The following is a 15,793-nucleotide window of genomic DNA, read 5'->3' on the forward strand; positions in this document are numbered from 1 at the left end:
AGCTCTATATACTAATTAGTTTGAAAGAGATACAGTTATATTTATTTAGTAATAAAATTATTATTATATTGACATTATTATGTATTAAATGTTGCAAAACTTTAAAAATTTTCTCAATTTAACTTAATTTTGATAATAATATCAATTTCCAAATTTTAATTTAATGTCTTTCATATTTAAATTATTTATAACTTTAAACACTAATATTTTGGACAATTTTTCTTCAACGTTTAACAGATATAACAGATCGAGAATCCTACAGAGATCAATGTCGATCGAATAGATTAGAACGCGATACGGTTCGCCGATTCGACATTGCGGAAGTCGCGGAAGCAGCACGATTTTATTTGCCTCTCTTTTACTCGCTTAGTCACTTTCCGACTTTCTTCGAATTTTATGCTGTGCTAGCCTTTTTAAAGCATAAAGAATTTAAGGTTTAAAGAGCAGTGCGATGATAATCTACTATGAAATTTTTACTCACCGAAAATTAGGAAATTGATATTATTAAAATTAATTTATGATTGAATTAAATTAAACTGAATAAATTATTGAAATTTCGCAATATTCAATATAATGATGTTAATATAATAATTCTATTGCTCAATAAATATAACTGTATCTTTTTCAAATTAATTAATGTAGAAAAAATATATAATGTCATTTTTAATATACAGTTTAAAATATCTTTTTATGATAAATATGTTTAAATTTATTGTAGAGAAGATTTTTATTTCTGCAGCGCAATTCGATCTTTGTTTTGTCATGGGAAACACACGGTTTATGTTCCAACATTTTAAAGTATATTAGATACATATAGTATCATATACAAATATACACATACGTATGCAAAGATTTTTTTCGATTCAGCATATAATATACTCGAATATGAAACTGATTTAATAAAATTGCGTTTAACATAAATTTTTCTAACGCGTTCCTGCGTTTATTTAACTTGATACTTATAAAATATCAAGCAGGATGAATTTTTCATCAAGTATGAAGCTTTAGAAAAAACAAAACATAAGTCGCTAGCTTATACGAGAACTTCTTGATGCATTCCTATCAAGTCGTGATTTATTATTTCTATATCGATAACGATGGCCGAGCGTACTCGCGGCATGCGAACAAAGCGCAATTTTGTCGGATCGACGCGATGTACGGATTGCAACACGCTGCAAAGCGCATCTGTCAATGGCGGCAGTTACGACAAAGCAGGAAACGACAACGACGGCAACAAACAGCCTCGTTGGCGTTCGTGAAAAATCGCGGTTTTCTGCCGTGCGCGAAAGTGCACGCGAAGTCCGCGATGCCACGCACGTTACGACACAATACAGAATGGAGTCTCCCAGGGTCGGATTTTGCTCGCGAGACTTATTGGTTTCGGTAAAACGAAGAAAGATTGTCGATAATCGAGAGTGATCGGTGTAGAAAAAATAACATTCCTCTTTTACATATATCGAATATCTAAAAAAATTGCCGAATCTTCCTTTCGCGACGTTTTATTCTTTGCATATTAAATAGATGACAAAATCATACTTTTTTATATAAAATAAAATATTAAAATATTAAATTATTAATTTCGAATATTAAAATATAATATATAATATAAGATTATTCAATAATGTTAAATGATAGGTTTTAAGTTAAATTTATAATGAGAAATCATGATCCTTTGCCTTAAATTTTTGGCGAAAGCTGCATAGTCTTGCACGGTTCGATAAAAAAGAAATAATTTATCTCTCTCTTTATGTTTAGAACAATTAAATATCCTCTCATGTTTCTCAATTTTATCTCTCCCTCTCTCTTCAAAATACGAAAAAAGCCATGCATGAATTTCAACAATTTTTCCTTCTCAGCCAAATCCGCTCCTCGTAGTCGCGCTCTGTCGCAATCTGGAACAAAAATCCGCGCAACGTTTCCCACCAACCTCAGCGAAATCGCTTGCGCAACATATTGGCGATAGCGATCGCGTGTAATCTATCGGAGAAATCGCGGCGAAGATGGGTACGCTTTGAGGTAGAACAGATTGATTTCTCTTGTTTCCTTCGGATTCGGAATATGTCGCGCGGATCTCGCCGCTGATGGAATAAAATCGTATCGGTCCTCATGGCCGAACGGATGCAGGAATTAATATTTATTGGATATCGTTTCTCGCGCGGTATATACTATGCAGGGGAGAAAATCAGTCGCACACACCACTGTTGCGTCCCGTCCTCTCCGTTGCGGAATAACCGCGAGATATTTTCGCGGCGCGCGTGAGGACACTCTCGATTTAGCGCGAAACGCGAGAGAGACGAGACGCGGGACGAGAGACAAATGAGATTTTCATGCCGATGTGGATTCGCGCGATTAATATGCACCCCGATATATTTCGTCGATGTCGTGAATCAAGTATCGGTTACGTTTTCGGTGTCTTTTGTTGTCAAAGGCAGCGTTGGAACGCCTTTTTTCGCACATTTTGCGTCGACACCACAAATGGCGCGGACCGATGCAATTGTGATTTGCAATTAGCGAAGCGTGCAATTGTGAAATCGTGTCGCGATGTTATTGACCCGACGAACTGACACCTCGTTGCACCTCGAAAATCAATTCCAGTCCGATAGAACTTGTCTCGTTACCTGGGGTCGCTGATTTCTACTCATACTTAAACAGTTTCGCGCGCGCAAATAACAGATAACTATTATAAGATTGCTGATGAGAATCATCATCGCAATCATCTATATGTAATGAGATTCTTCTTTTGAAAACGGAGAGTGAAGAATATACTTAAGCGATTCAAGCACAAGAGACGCGATTATTCCTTTTTATAAAAATGTTATATATAATATAAAAAGTGTATATATAATATAAAAAAATTTATATAAATTATATATAAATTTATCATATTATTTTATATATCGTATATGAATAGGAAAAGACCGTAACCTACTACATTTTATTTAAATGTATTTTTTGAAATGCGTTTTTGCGAATTTCAAAAATCGGAGGCAATATTTATTTTACACTATTGATTGAAATAGACACTATATAATACTAATTATTCTGCACAGAATGTTCAGTAAATCAGTGATTACAACTGGTCAGATAATTTCGTGAAAAAAATTGCAATTAATTTTTTAAATTGATTGCGTAATGTTTTTGAGACAAGCAATTTTGAGTATGAAAATAATATGAATCTATTTTATTCTATATGTATCTGTACGCATTTGTCATGAATAAGACATGTGTCATGAGTAAGATACATACCTATCTACATTAATTGTCAGTAATTCATATTGTTAGAAATTTGTGGCATTAACTACTGATAATTGTTTCAAAAAACTGTATTCCAATCGGCACACAAATTCAACTCGCTGCCATTTCAGATACACAGTTATTTTCACATTAAAAATTATTTTTTGTGAAGCAATCAAACAATTAATGAAAAAATTTATTCTATATTTTTTATTTGGTTTTTTTTTACGATAAATTTCACCACGATTATCTTACCAGTCGTAGTATTTATTGAATGTGTAAATATAAAACTATAAATATTCGATGTTTAGTTATACATATGTGTATTGCAATACAAAATTCTATCCGAATAAAAAATATAATACGGTGAATATAATACGATAAAATCGCATTTTAACAAATGTCAGACATTCAAAGTTGCGATTAATTTTGTTATATCGATCAAATTTGTTCGGTGATTCAAATTTCATTGTAGAAAGTTAGTTTTGTTTTACTGATGTGTTTTATGACGTAATCTGATATACATATATGCAGCTAATGGCTACTGGAAATATTTACACACTTCAACGTTCTCATGAAGTATATTAAATACGTCAGTTATGTATAAATTTCTCGTATATATGTAAACTGTAAACAACATATCTTTTTATAAAACAAACACGGTAAAATTTCCTTTGAAAAAATTCATTTCTTGTGTTTAACTACAGTTTAACGCGCTGTAACGTATCAAATATTTAGAGTAATTTCAGTTTTCGATTTTTTAAAATTATTTTTATTTTGCGAAACTCGAGCAATAATGCTTCACGAAACAGTATTTGAATCATTCTTATAAGTCAGACTCACAAATTGCAAGAACATTGCAATAACTAATCCTACCTTGGAGAACACTCATCTTCGCGCACATGGAAGAGTGTCGACCTTGAAGGACGCTCATCTTCGCGCACATGATATTGTCGCGTAGCGGGTGATTCAGAGTAAAGTCGAGCAAACTGTAGGAATTCCCTAGGCACAGACGATGCCTCGTGCCAACTCTCCGACCACGGTCACGCACCAATCTACGATCCACGCGGCATTCTCAACTTCCTTGTTCAAGGATTTACACAGAGAGAACTCGTCAACAAAACAATCAATCGTAATATTCTACGCATGTTTGTCGAATTTTTTTTCTTTTACACACTCCAAGCCAACGTGACGGAGTTAACGATCCCTCGTTAGAAACGAAACCTAGACAGCGCACTGTAACAATCGATTTATCGAATCAACCGAGACGCGATGGTGATGGTCACTTCGTGGTCGACCGTTTACCGATTCCGATCACGAAGAACAACGCGGTCGCGCGGTAGAGGGGTCTCGCAGACCCGGAAGAGGATGGCGCGCGCGCGAAGGAGCGCGATGTGAACGCGTCGCGTGGCCCAAACTTTTTGGGGCAGCTGGTCGCGAGAGCGCGCGGGCCATGCGATCCGCCAAAGTCGTGGATCCGCCGCCGTGGTTCGGTAGTGGTGGCACCGGTGACCTCGATACCAGCCGAGGCCCTCCAATCCCAACGCCCAATGCCAAAAAATCGACACGCGTGCGTGCGTGCGTGCGTGCGTGTGTGTGTACATCAGGAACTTTCACTCTCTCGAGCGTTCTCCTCGCGATAACGAGAAACGTATGACCAGCCGTACTATCCTTCGGGAGAGATGATCTCGGGAAAGTTTTTTGCGATTTTCACCAGTAACAATGAAGAGAATCAAAATTTTGATTGTAAGATCGACACAGTTAGATTAATTTTCGATAAAATTACGATGTGACGTTAACGGGATTTAAGCGCGGAATAAAAACATGGACTCCTACGCGAGACTTTCTCTTCTTTCGGAATGTTCAATGAATCATGCCGAGCGTTTAAAAAGATGTTTAAGAGGACGCGATATAAATCGGTCAATTAAATATTGAGAAAGATATACAATTGCAGTGATAAGATGCATTCGAAAAATTATGCCCCCCCCCCATTATCGGATTTCAAATATGTTATTAATTAAAAAGACATATTTGAATATATGGGATATTGAAATTATTTGTATATGACTTTATATATTACGATAATATTTTTTAATAGTGTAGTATATTAGAATATCATATGTGATATATAAATATATGAATAGCAAAGTAGAAATAGTTCCTGCAGGCCAGACAAAATATTTTGTTTTTTATTTCTAATTAAATGCTGATGTTAACGAAAATTGTACGAAAACAGTAAATGATGTTTTCTATACGACAGCGATCATTGCTTTTTTATGTCAAATGATGAATGAAAAGAACATAGTCCGACGACAAATTTATACGTTATTAAAAATATCTGAAAAGAACGAAGGTCAAGGATGCTAGAACGAGAAAAAAATTTCCGCGAAGATGAAATTATGCCGAGAAACCGGTAATTTTACAATCATGACTCTATGTGAAATCATCGATCGATATAGATACTTATATCCTTACACCCTTTTCATTTCATCACGATCTTTTAGTATGCAGAATGCATGCCCTATAAAATGAATCCAGAATCCGCATACACCTATTCGAAAATTTAAATAATTAAAATTTAGGTAAAAAAGTCATAGAATTTCAATATTTTGAGTCGGCAATCAACGTTTTATTTTTTTAATTTAATCCAATTATTTAAATCATATGATACTCGAATATATTATCTGAATATCTAATATTTCATATATTATATTCATAAACTAAGAATGTGCAATATTTGCTACTATAATTATATAGTAAAAAATAGTTGAAATTACTATTTTTATAGTTATTATTATTATAATGTTAGTAATAATAGACTCGAAAAATAGTTCTAAATTATGGTAACTACAACTATTTTTTTCTCATAATTACACAAGCCAAATCCTGGGCATAAAGAATTAAATTCCAAATATGGGGATAACGAGTTCGCGACTTTCGAATCAATTTTTTTCGTATTGCGATTTCACTCTCGATGGCGCGATTTTTACGCGATAATCGACCGTGCAGTGCGTGTCCTCATCCTCGCGGAAGATGGGTTTATTGCGACTCCGAGACGGAGTGAAAGAGAAGACACGTGTAGCCGGACCGGTCGGGTGTTTCACTTTTATCCGATAAGAAAGTAACGAAAGTCTCCGATGAAAGTTTCGGGCTTGCCCTCGGCAAAAGCGGGAGACAGGAGCCGGCGGTGGCGACCTAAATGAATGGACAGACGGATACTTTTTTGAAAGTAAAAGTAAAAGAGCAGGACCTTGCGCTATCTCGTTATCGCCAGCACCGAGAAATCGTTCCTTACATATTGATAATTATTATTAAATTTTTATTATCGGACTTTATATATTAAAATTATCTTTCTAATATATTTTGAGTCATTTATTAAATTGCAAAACTGATAATATAAACGGTCAATCAAATTAAAAATTTGTATGATTTTCAAAATGCATGTTTTGCATTTTTTTAAATTTTATAAATATATGTAAATATTAAATGCATATCGTGAAAATTAAAAAAAAATGTCAATCTATGTTTTATCTTTCATCTCTTCCTATATTTTTCAAATCTTTTTCCCTTATATTTTTTTGTTATATTTATGAAGTTATCTATAAGAAAACATGGTTTTTAACATGGTTTTTGACATATAATTCAATTCATAATTATTATTACACCAAAGATTTATGTATAAGTTTAGAGAGAGTATAATAAATATTATCTTTTTTTCTCCCTTCGTTTCGGTTGCTCTTCCTCGCGCTGCATCGACTGTGCAGATACCGGTTTTTGGCGAAACGATACCATCATACAGGAAGATCGAACTCGGTGAAAACCGTGTCCTTCGAGGAACAGGGTTACATTACGTCACACGCACGCGGGTCTTTATTGCTGTGCAATTCGTGTGAACATGCCGGCTTCGGTATCATGTGATGGGCCAACCAAATTCTCTAAGGGGATCTTTATATTATGCGAACCGATCAGATAGCAACTATATTTCCTTTTTGGGGAAAATAAAAATTCAAAGAAATAAAAATTAAGAGAGAAATTAAAATATATTTAATTCTTTTAAAAAACAAGTGACTCGTTTCAATTTTTTATAACACGAGCGAAACTGGTGATTATCAAAATAGAAGATGCCCGTAAAATTTTAAATCGATTAATTTTACTTTGATATCGAGTATATATTTTTTCGTTATTATTGATAAAAATGCATTATTAAAATTTTTTATTAAAATTTAATTAATTAATTCAGTTGATAATTTAAAATGCACAAGACAGAAGCGCAAAATCATGCATAAGCATCATTTCAATGAGTACTGCACATGTCCTATGTACGCTATCTGTTACATAAATAAGAAAAACTAATAATTATTCAAGGAGATAATTATTTTTCAAGGACTTTTTCAAGGACTTTCGCCGAAACCTGTTTTCAGCGTGATATTATGAAACTTTAACGCGCAAATGTGCAGAATCTGTTGAATATTTTTCGCCATCTATTGTTACAATATTTCGAAAAGATTCTTCAAAAAATTATCCTCTTGATATATACAAGATTGAGCAATCATATCTCATTTTGATCCAAGTGGCCGCTGGCTTTAGTCAATATAAGTTAGATTTTATTTCTCGCGCCATTTTTAGTCTAATTTTTGTTAGAATATTTCCTGAACGTATGTATATATGAACGATACTATTTCTTTATTTGTCCTTAGGCTGTCTTGTCACAAATATAACATTAATTTTTTTCGCTGCGTTAAGTAGAGATTTTATTCATTATCTTAGCTATTTGTCATATCTTTTTGTTCAAATCTGTGGAGAGAAGAGAGAGAGAGAGAGAGAGAGAGAGAGAGAAAGAGAAAGAGAGAGAGAATTAATATTTAATTTTTTTTAGAATTAATATTTTATAATATTTTAAAGAATTATATTAAAGAGAGAAAGAAATTGGAACATTTGATTGATATTGAATATTATAATTATTATATTATAATTATATCATAATTATCTCCCACCGATTTTTTTTTATTGTCACAAATAAACATACGAGAGTCATTATTACGTGTCCACATCGTCAAATCATTAAAGTTATGACAATTGCGATCTCCGAGCATTGAAATTTATGAGGGAATGAATGGGGAAAACTGCGCAAAATTTCGAGATTTCGCGAAACAGTTGTCATTGTTGATATCGACATAACGGTGAGGAATTGATTTTCCATCGACTGGCGGAAACTCGCGGACGGGATTTTCCGAGAATTTTTCTAAGCGTCCTAGAAGGATGGAGCTGTATTCGTGGCAGTGTGGGTAGTCGCTGCAGTCGTTCGTACCAGCACACGCTGTGAGCGGTTGGCCATGGCATACTTAGTAATGTCAATCACACCGGCAGGCATGCACCGTGTATCAACGTATATGTTTGTACGTGTGCATGTGCGTATACAGAGTGTTCCGCGGCAGACATTATCCGCAAATTTTTTGACTAGTTGTACATACATGGAGGAAGATAAGCAATATAGCTTGTTTCTCTTTAATATATATTTTGATAGTTGCGAGAAATAAATATGTAAAATTTCTTGTATCTTCCTCATTTTTTTAAGATTAAATGCAAAGAGTCTCGAATCGAAATTCTATTCGAATATAATCAGGAAAATTTTAGGAAAAAATGAATTTTTCTATCCGCGTCCTTAAAGTTTTAATTCCCCAAATCCGGCTCAATAATTTGTAATTAAGGATTTATTGACATTCCGATATTAAAGACATATCGGAAATAAATAGAAAAATCTATGCCAGACATTCTGAATAACGCGTAAGAAAGGAAAATGAAACTTTTTAGCCTTTGATTCTCGTAATTTCCTCGACCATCGATATCTCGAGGGGCAATTGCGTCAGTGTAGCTCTGAACTTGAGTTCTCTTATGACGGCATTCGCGGTTCGCGCGCGAGAAATTGAAAGGCGTTTCACGGTGTCGGACTTATTGTCGATGAATGCCATCGGCTACGAAATCATTGAAAAATCGCCGATTATTATCTCCTCCGCGCTTTCCGAGAATGTTCTCGATTGCGATCCACGATAAAAACTTAAATTGTATCGTATAGTGTGAATGTGCGTATCGACTTTATATTTCTTAAACATTATTCACTAAGAAATATTATGATCGATGCGGTAGAGCTAAAAAAGAAACATGCAAACATTTTATTCTGATAAAAATAATTATTGCACTTATTGTTAGAATATCTACAAATTACTAACATAAAAAAATTCTAGAGACGATGTGATATAGAATTTTACAATCTATATTCATCATTTTATACATATTCGTCAAATGGACACAAATATTGCATGATTAAAATGATTCCCGCATAAAACAGTGCTCTTATATGATTTCATATATCATTGCAAGTATGAAATTTATTACGTAGAATGCAGCAATTTTTAATAATCACATTATTTAGGGACGTCTTAATGCGTGCGAGTTTTGGTAATAATTCTGAACGCGTAAAATTCACACAAACAGGCCTACTGTATATAGCTTGAATATAAATTATAACCTGCGTAACGCAAATAGGTGTGCGAATGTAGAATCCGCTGCTTTACAGAAGAGCACGGCTAATATATCGAACCTCGTTGACATTCGGTGGCACGATTGCCAGAAGAACAGTGTGTCAACAAAGCGGTCAGCCTCGAAAAACAACCATCGATAGGCTGGCGTGCGGATAGGATGCTGCAATCTTCGTTTTCGCGGACAAAGCTCAAGCCAATAACGTTTTCCGCGTTGTTTCACCAATGGCGCGCTATTTTTACTCGTCTTGTTCGGTCAAGCAAACCGCGGTCACATAATATATCGATCTCGCGGAGAAAAATTCGTTTGCTTAGTCTCTAGACACGTTCTCCAGAACGTTGCCTAAACAGTATTGCCAATATTGTATTCTTGAACGAAAATACAAATACACGCACTACAGTCCCATAAAATTTATTGCCTAATAACATTTTATTCTAAAATATATTGTATTCAATATTAAATATTCCTTTTTTGTACGTGTTATTAAATAATTAGAATTGGAAAATAACATATTTATTCGAAAAAGACTGACGCAACAAGTCTTGTTGCGTGCACCAGCGATATTAATCGCATTGAATCTTATGCACATCTTTGCTCATGATTTACACGCACAATCATGAACACAAGATATGACTCATCTTTGTATATATAATCTAAATGAATCCGCGTTTATTCTATAAACAGCACATACGCAGCTGTGTGTGTGAAGCTGGCGTCTGATTTTGTGGAAACTCATAAATAATTAAGAGTTCTGGCTTTATTTTCAATAGTTCTAAAGTTTTTGATATTTTACAAATAGTTCTGGCCATTAAAGCAACGAAAATGCCTTGGGACAAAATGAGACGCCAACTTCACGCAGCGTCTAACTTTGTCCTACGGCATTTTCCTTATCAGGATTAAAAATTTAATTATCAGGATTAAAAAAATTTATAGTTCTACATCAGTTCTAAAAAGAGTTCTGCCTTTAAAAGCAAAAAAATATTAATTAGCTAAAATAAAGACAACCGGATACTTATCTACAGATATTGAGATGAGACTTATTCTAAAGCTACTATATTTTTTCGAACGAATCTCCTTCGAGTTTTAATTAGTTATAATATTAAAAGTCATGTATAGTGTCGCGCGCGCTATTAGAATAAAGGATATATCCATTTTTAATTCTAATTTACATATTTATATTATGTATGTTATAATGCAAAAAATAATAAGATTGTTCTAATATATGTATGTATTTGATTTGTTATTACAGGTAGCATTATTGATAAGCTGTGCGAGCTGCGAAATTCTCGAGTGCCGAATAGATCGTTTTTTCTCATTGTATATGTACAATGTACGCGAAATACGCGTGCGATTCACGCGTCGCGTCGGGAGTGCCGTGTAAAGTATCGCGCGTCGGGAGTGTCGTGAGTGCTACGAAGGACCAAGAGAGGAGGAGGATGCCCAGGGAGGCATCGGGCGACAGCGGGACAACTGTGAGGTATGTAAAATAAAAACATTTTTCCTAAATTTCATTGTTTATGAGATATTCAACTTGGTTTCCAAACTTTCAAAACACTTGTTTAAAAAAATTTTTGTTTTTAAATAAAAAACAAAAAAATTATTAAGTTTTATAGATAGATTAAGAAATCTTGATACATCAAGATTATTCTTGATATTTTAGGAATTATAATAAGACGTTTTGAGATTTATTTATTTATATCTTCTTTAGACCGTGATTTTCACAGTCTATTTTGATTGAGTATGAAAGAAAGAGAGAGAAAGATTGTTGCTGATATCACTGGGATGATTTCTCGCGAGAGCACTTTGAAACTGTAAGGTCACAATATGTCCATGAGAATCGACCTTAAAGAATTGTCGCCATTGCAAATTACATTGAACGTTTGCTATACATTATCTGCTTTAAATCATTTTACAGTAAAAACTGTCTTATGATTCGGTCGATCATAGTGCTCGATCAAAACGATGCTTTTTTTTTCAGGATATTGTTAATAATAATAATTTTATGTATTTTAAATGTATTGAGTTTAAAAACTCTTCGTATTCTCTTTAGACAATACATTGATCATCTGCATTAATATTTTTAGAATTTTCATGTAATTGAAAATTTAGCAATTTTTATAAATAAATTTTAATCCTATGAATAAATAACAAAATTATATTTTTTGCTTTATCCTGCATAGAATTTTAAATACCAAATTGTGCCTAAGGTGATTTTTAGCTAAATTTAGTCGAAGGAAATTTGATTTTAAACCGATATCCAAAAATGTGTACATAAGAAAAGATTTGGAGAATGTTTAAAATAACTTAAACAATTATCAATTAACGAAACCGAGAATTGAGACAAAATTAAAAATTTACATTTTACTGCCCGAGTTGACGATTTTACCCCATCAATTTATCAATTATAATTTGCAAGTTTCTTTGTTTTTTTTTCCTTTTTTTTAGAATCTTGCTTAAGAAAGAGACCAATGATCGTAAGGAAAGTTAACGTTGACCGTATTGGGTAATGATTTCTCAATTTAAATGCCGTCTGTATAAATGATAAATTCTCACAATCCGATAACAGGTCAGGCAGTTGCTCTTGAAATACTCTTGTGAGCTGCTCTTTATGTAGCTGGTTATAGTGGTGCGTTCGTCGATAATGCGATTATCGTGTGATGCATTTCTCGTGAGTCATTAAATCTTTTTGATACGCCAACGCACGAGTCACGAACCAGCAGTGTCATGCACCTTACAAGAGTGCGTTTCTCTCGCTCTCTCTCTCTCTCTCTCTCTCTCTCTCTCTCTCTCTCTCTCTCTCTCTCTCTCTCTCGTACTCTCTTTTTCCTTTTTTGCGACGAATATGTATTCGCATTCGGATACCGGTACTCGTCGTTGCACGTGTCAGGGTCAAATGATGTCATTGGGACATAAGAATTCTCATGAGATGGCATTTGTCGTAAGTCACGATCTTGCCGATTATTTACGATTCTGCTGGTTCAAAAAGAGGAATGTCGCGTCGTTAAAAAATTGATTGAAGGATAATTGAATCATCTTTTTACGTTTATGTTTAATTAAATATGGAAGACTTAAATAAAATACGAGATAGAATTTTCTTCTAAAAATAGCGTTAATTTGGCTAATTTGCATTTTTGTAAATAACTGTGCAAAGAATTGCACATATCTTCTTGCTAAAGAAGCTCGTGAAATCTTAGTTACAATTGTCTCCGGTGCTTTATTTTTACATTATTTTTAAAAATAATTTATGTCAGTTTCTGACATTTTATTAAGTTATTGACTAAACTTACCGGAAATATAATTCATTTCTAAAATATTTAGAAATACAATATATATTTAGAAATATGTTTACAATATAATTAGAAAAAATATTTAGAAATATATTAATATATTTAAAAATACATTTATAATATATTTAGAAATACATTTCTAAATATAAATTTAAAAAAATTATTTGAAATTAATTGTCAAAGAATGTATAATATAATTGTTGTGCTTTATGTATAAAACTGTTCCTTACGTGTCAATTTTCTGGTTAGAATTATTTGTGCTATTTTCTTGATATCGTAACGCATTCTTGAAACATCAATGTATACGCGATGTATCAATGGCAAACACTGTCAGTTATATCATGATATTTTTGCAACAAGATGGCACGATATAGTCCATATCTCGTTTCAAAACGGAAACTTTCGAAATTAAATGAGATGGCCATCAATACCACTTCTGATAAACAAGGCTATTTGTAATCTGTATAAATTTTTGTTAATGTCATCTTTATTAATTTAATAGTTTTGCTTCTAATGCTAACATTAAACATTTTTTACATTTGTCATTAAATTTTTAATTAAATATAAGATTATAAAAAAGAAAGTTTTTATTGCATTTGATCCATTTGTTTGATTATATTGTGGTTATATAAATTGGAAATGTAATTACGAAAAAATTTCGAATAGATCAATATTGAAATTTCTATTAAGTTTCTATCAAAACAAATTCTAATCTATTGCAAAATAAAATACGAAATAAGCGTTAATTAAATTTCGAAATCCCGAATTAGATACTCGATGTTTGATAAAAAATCAACTTTATATTGAAGGACTTAATATTGGAGCTACATCCTTTTATTAAAAATACAGTACCTAGATTAAGAAAAACAAAGAACGTTACATGCTAGACTAACTGTTCCAAGAAATCGTAAAAACTTGTGCGAGAGTCGTTATGCGTTCGCGTATGCACTTGCTGCATGTCGCGATTACTGGCGAGTGTATATTTAGTTTTAGATTGGCATAGGTCGAGGCACGAGGAGAAGAGTTTGCTGGGCCGTTATCTGTTTTCTACGCACGTGGCCTCCATAGGTCGGGATCTAGCCGGTTATAATCGGCGACGCGATTATTACTAAGGCTAACAAAAGTCGCGGTGACGACGTCGTCACGTCGGTTTCCGAGATCGGATCTCTTTTCGCGCTTCGAAGACGCGCATCGTCAGCATCCACATTGTTGCACGCGCGGATGACGAGTTTTTCCGGAGTTTATAAACGCAACAGGCCGTTTATTTTATCTGCAGCAAAACGACGAGTACATACTTTGGTTGCCTTACTTATTGTTAGTTTCGTTCTTTTCCGCTGTAGACAGATTAAACTGTACTTTCGTTACGTCATCATTTCTGTCTATTTGTGAAACGTTAATATTATGAATGAAAGCTAACTGCCTCTCTTTATGAAATATATAATTTTAACGATGATTGAATTTTTATTAGAATTTATTATATTGATTAGTATTTAATAATCGTATGATAATATGATAATACTATATGTATATAGAGAATAATATTACATATATATATTAATGTACAATTTAATTATTATGCCAGTGATATTTATATATAATTTTTTTTATTTTCTTGCAAAAATCACGTTTTGAAATATATCATAAAGACGGTACTTAATTATGAATAATATGTTTTACAGCATATTATTATTTTTGAAAACTTTCTTTTTGGCAAATTATGAGGTATATTAGCTAATTGGGTTAAAATTCTAGTTCGTTAAGTAGATTAAAGATCAGACAATTCATAAGTAAAATTTTAGTTTCTCCCGAACCTATATGACACGTCTAAAAAGAGTAAAGAAGTAAAAGTATACAGCTTATTTTAATGTCTTTCTATGGTATGAAACAAAAAGCGGAAATATGCGAGATTAGAATAATAAATCGATGACAGAACACATCAATAAATTTTACCAAAATTGTATAATTTCATAATTTTGATTTACATCGGTTATGATATTTTCCGGTATGCCATAAATTAATAATTTATTAATTAGTTATTAAGGCACACACACATTATTTTGGCATTTTTTATCATTTGAAAATTCAATGTGTGACACAAAGTTTATTCAGCAAATAATATTTAAAAAATTGAAAGTCTAAGAAAAACATAAAAGAACATTTACTATTTTTTAAATAAATTATGTGAAGAAAATATACATACATATTCTTCTTTTAAAATCACTCTTCTCATTGTACTGCTCTGTACTATTCCAAAAATCAATATATTTTTAGATCTCAAGAGTCATCATTGGCCTCTATAAAATGCACTTTCAAAATTGATTGCTATATGCAATTGAAAAAAAAATGATAATTAATTAATTATATCACATTTCAGAGAATTAGTTTAAATAAGTTTGCCACTTATAACTCCACCCAATTCCATTGTCTTAAGTTCCAATTTTTTAATTGTATTATTTCCATGTTTATTTCGTATTGTTCATTGAACGCGTAGAGAACATTGAATTGTAGAAATCTATTGTAGTCGCCACGTCTCACCGATCGCCAATTAAACGGCTACAATAGATTTTCTAAGCGATACGAGCCACTCTCGTGGCGGCGCCGATGACGATCCACGTCGAGGTCCTCGACGGGAATTGGCCGCGGTTAATAATTGCCCTCGTGTGCGGTATCGTATGTTACGTGAGTAGTAGTCCACGCGGAGAACAGTTTGTAGTAGTGCGTGCTCGTACATACAT

At 33.1% G+C, this 15,793-nt stretch overlaps 2 protein-coding genes across 15 annotated transcripts in view; one reads left to right on the forward strand and one right to left on the reverse strand.

Moving 5' to 3' along the window:
• The window catches only part of Hr4 (nuclear hormone receptor 4), a 175,238-nt gene that overhangs the window by 40,699 nt on the left and 118,746 nt on the right, over nucleotides 1-15,793 (reverse strand). The gene's annotated exons all lie outside the window — the stretch shown is intronic.
• The window catches only part of LOC145935871 (uncharacterized), a 271,196-nt gene that overhangs the window by 26,264 nt on the left and 229,139 nt on the right, over nucleotides 1-15,793 (forward strand). For all 4 annotated transcript variants that reach the window (XR_014425293.1, XR_014425294.1, XR_014425295.1 and 1 more), the window contains exon 4: nucleotides 11,021-11,248. The gene's annotated coding sequence lies outside the window, so the exon portion shown is untranslated. The remainder of the gene's footprint in view (nucleotides 1-11,020; nucleotides 11,249-15,793) is intronic.

The sequence above is a fragment of the Prenolepis imparis genome, unplaced genomic scaffold (genome assembly GCF_030444845.1).
Source record: "Prenolepis imparis isolate NDT839.2.m4 unplaced genomic scaffold, iyPreImpa1.0 SCAF_5, whole genome shotgun sequence".
Classification (NCBI taxonomy): domain Eukaryota; kingdom Metazoa; phylum Arthropoda; class Insecta; order Hymenoptera; family Formicidae; genus Prenolepis; species Prenolepis imparis.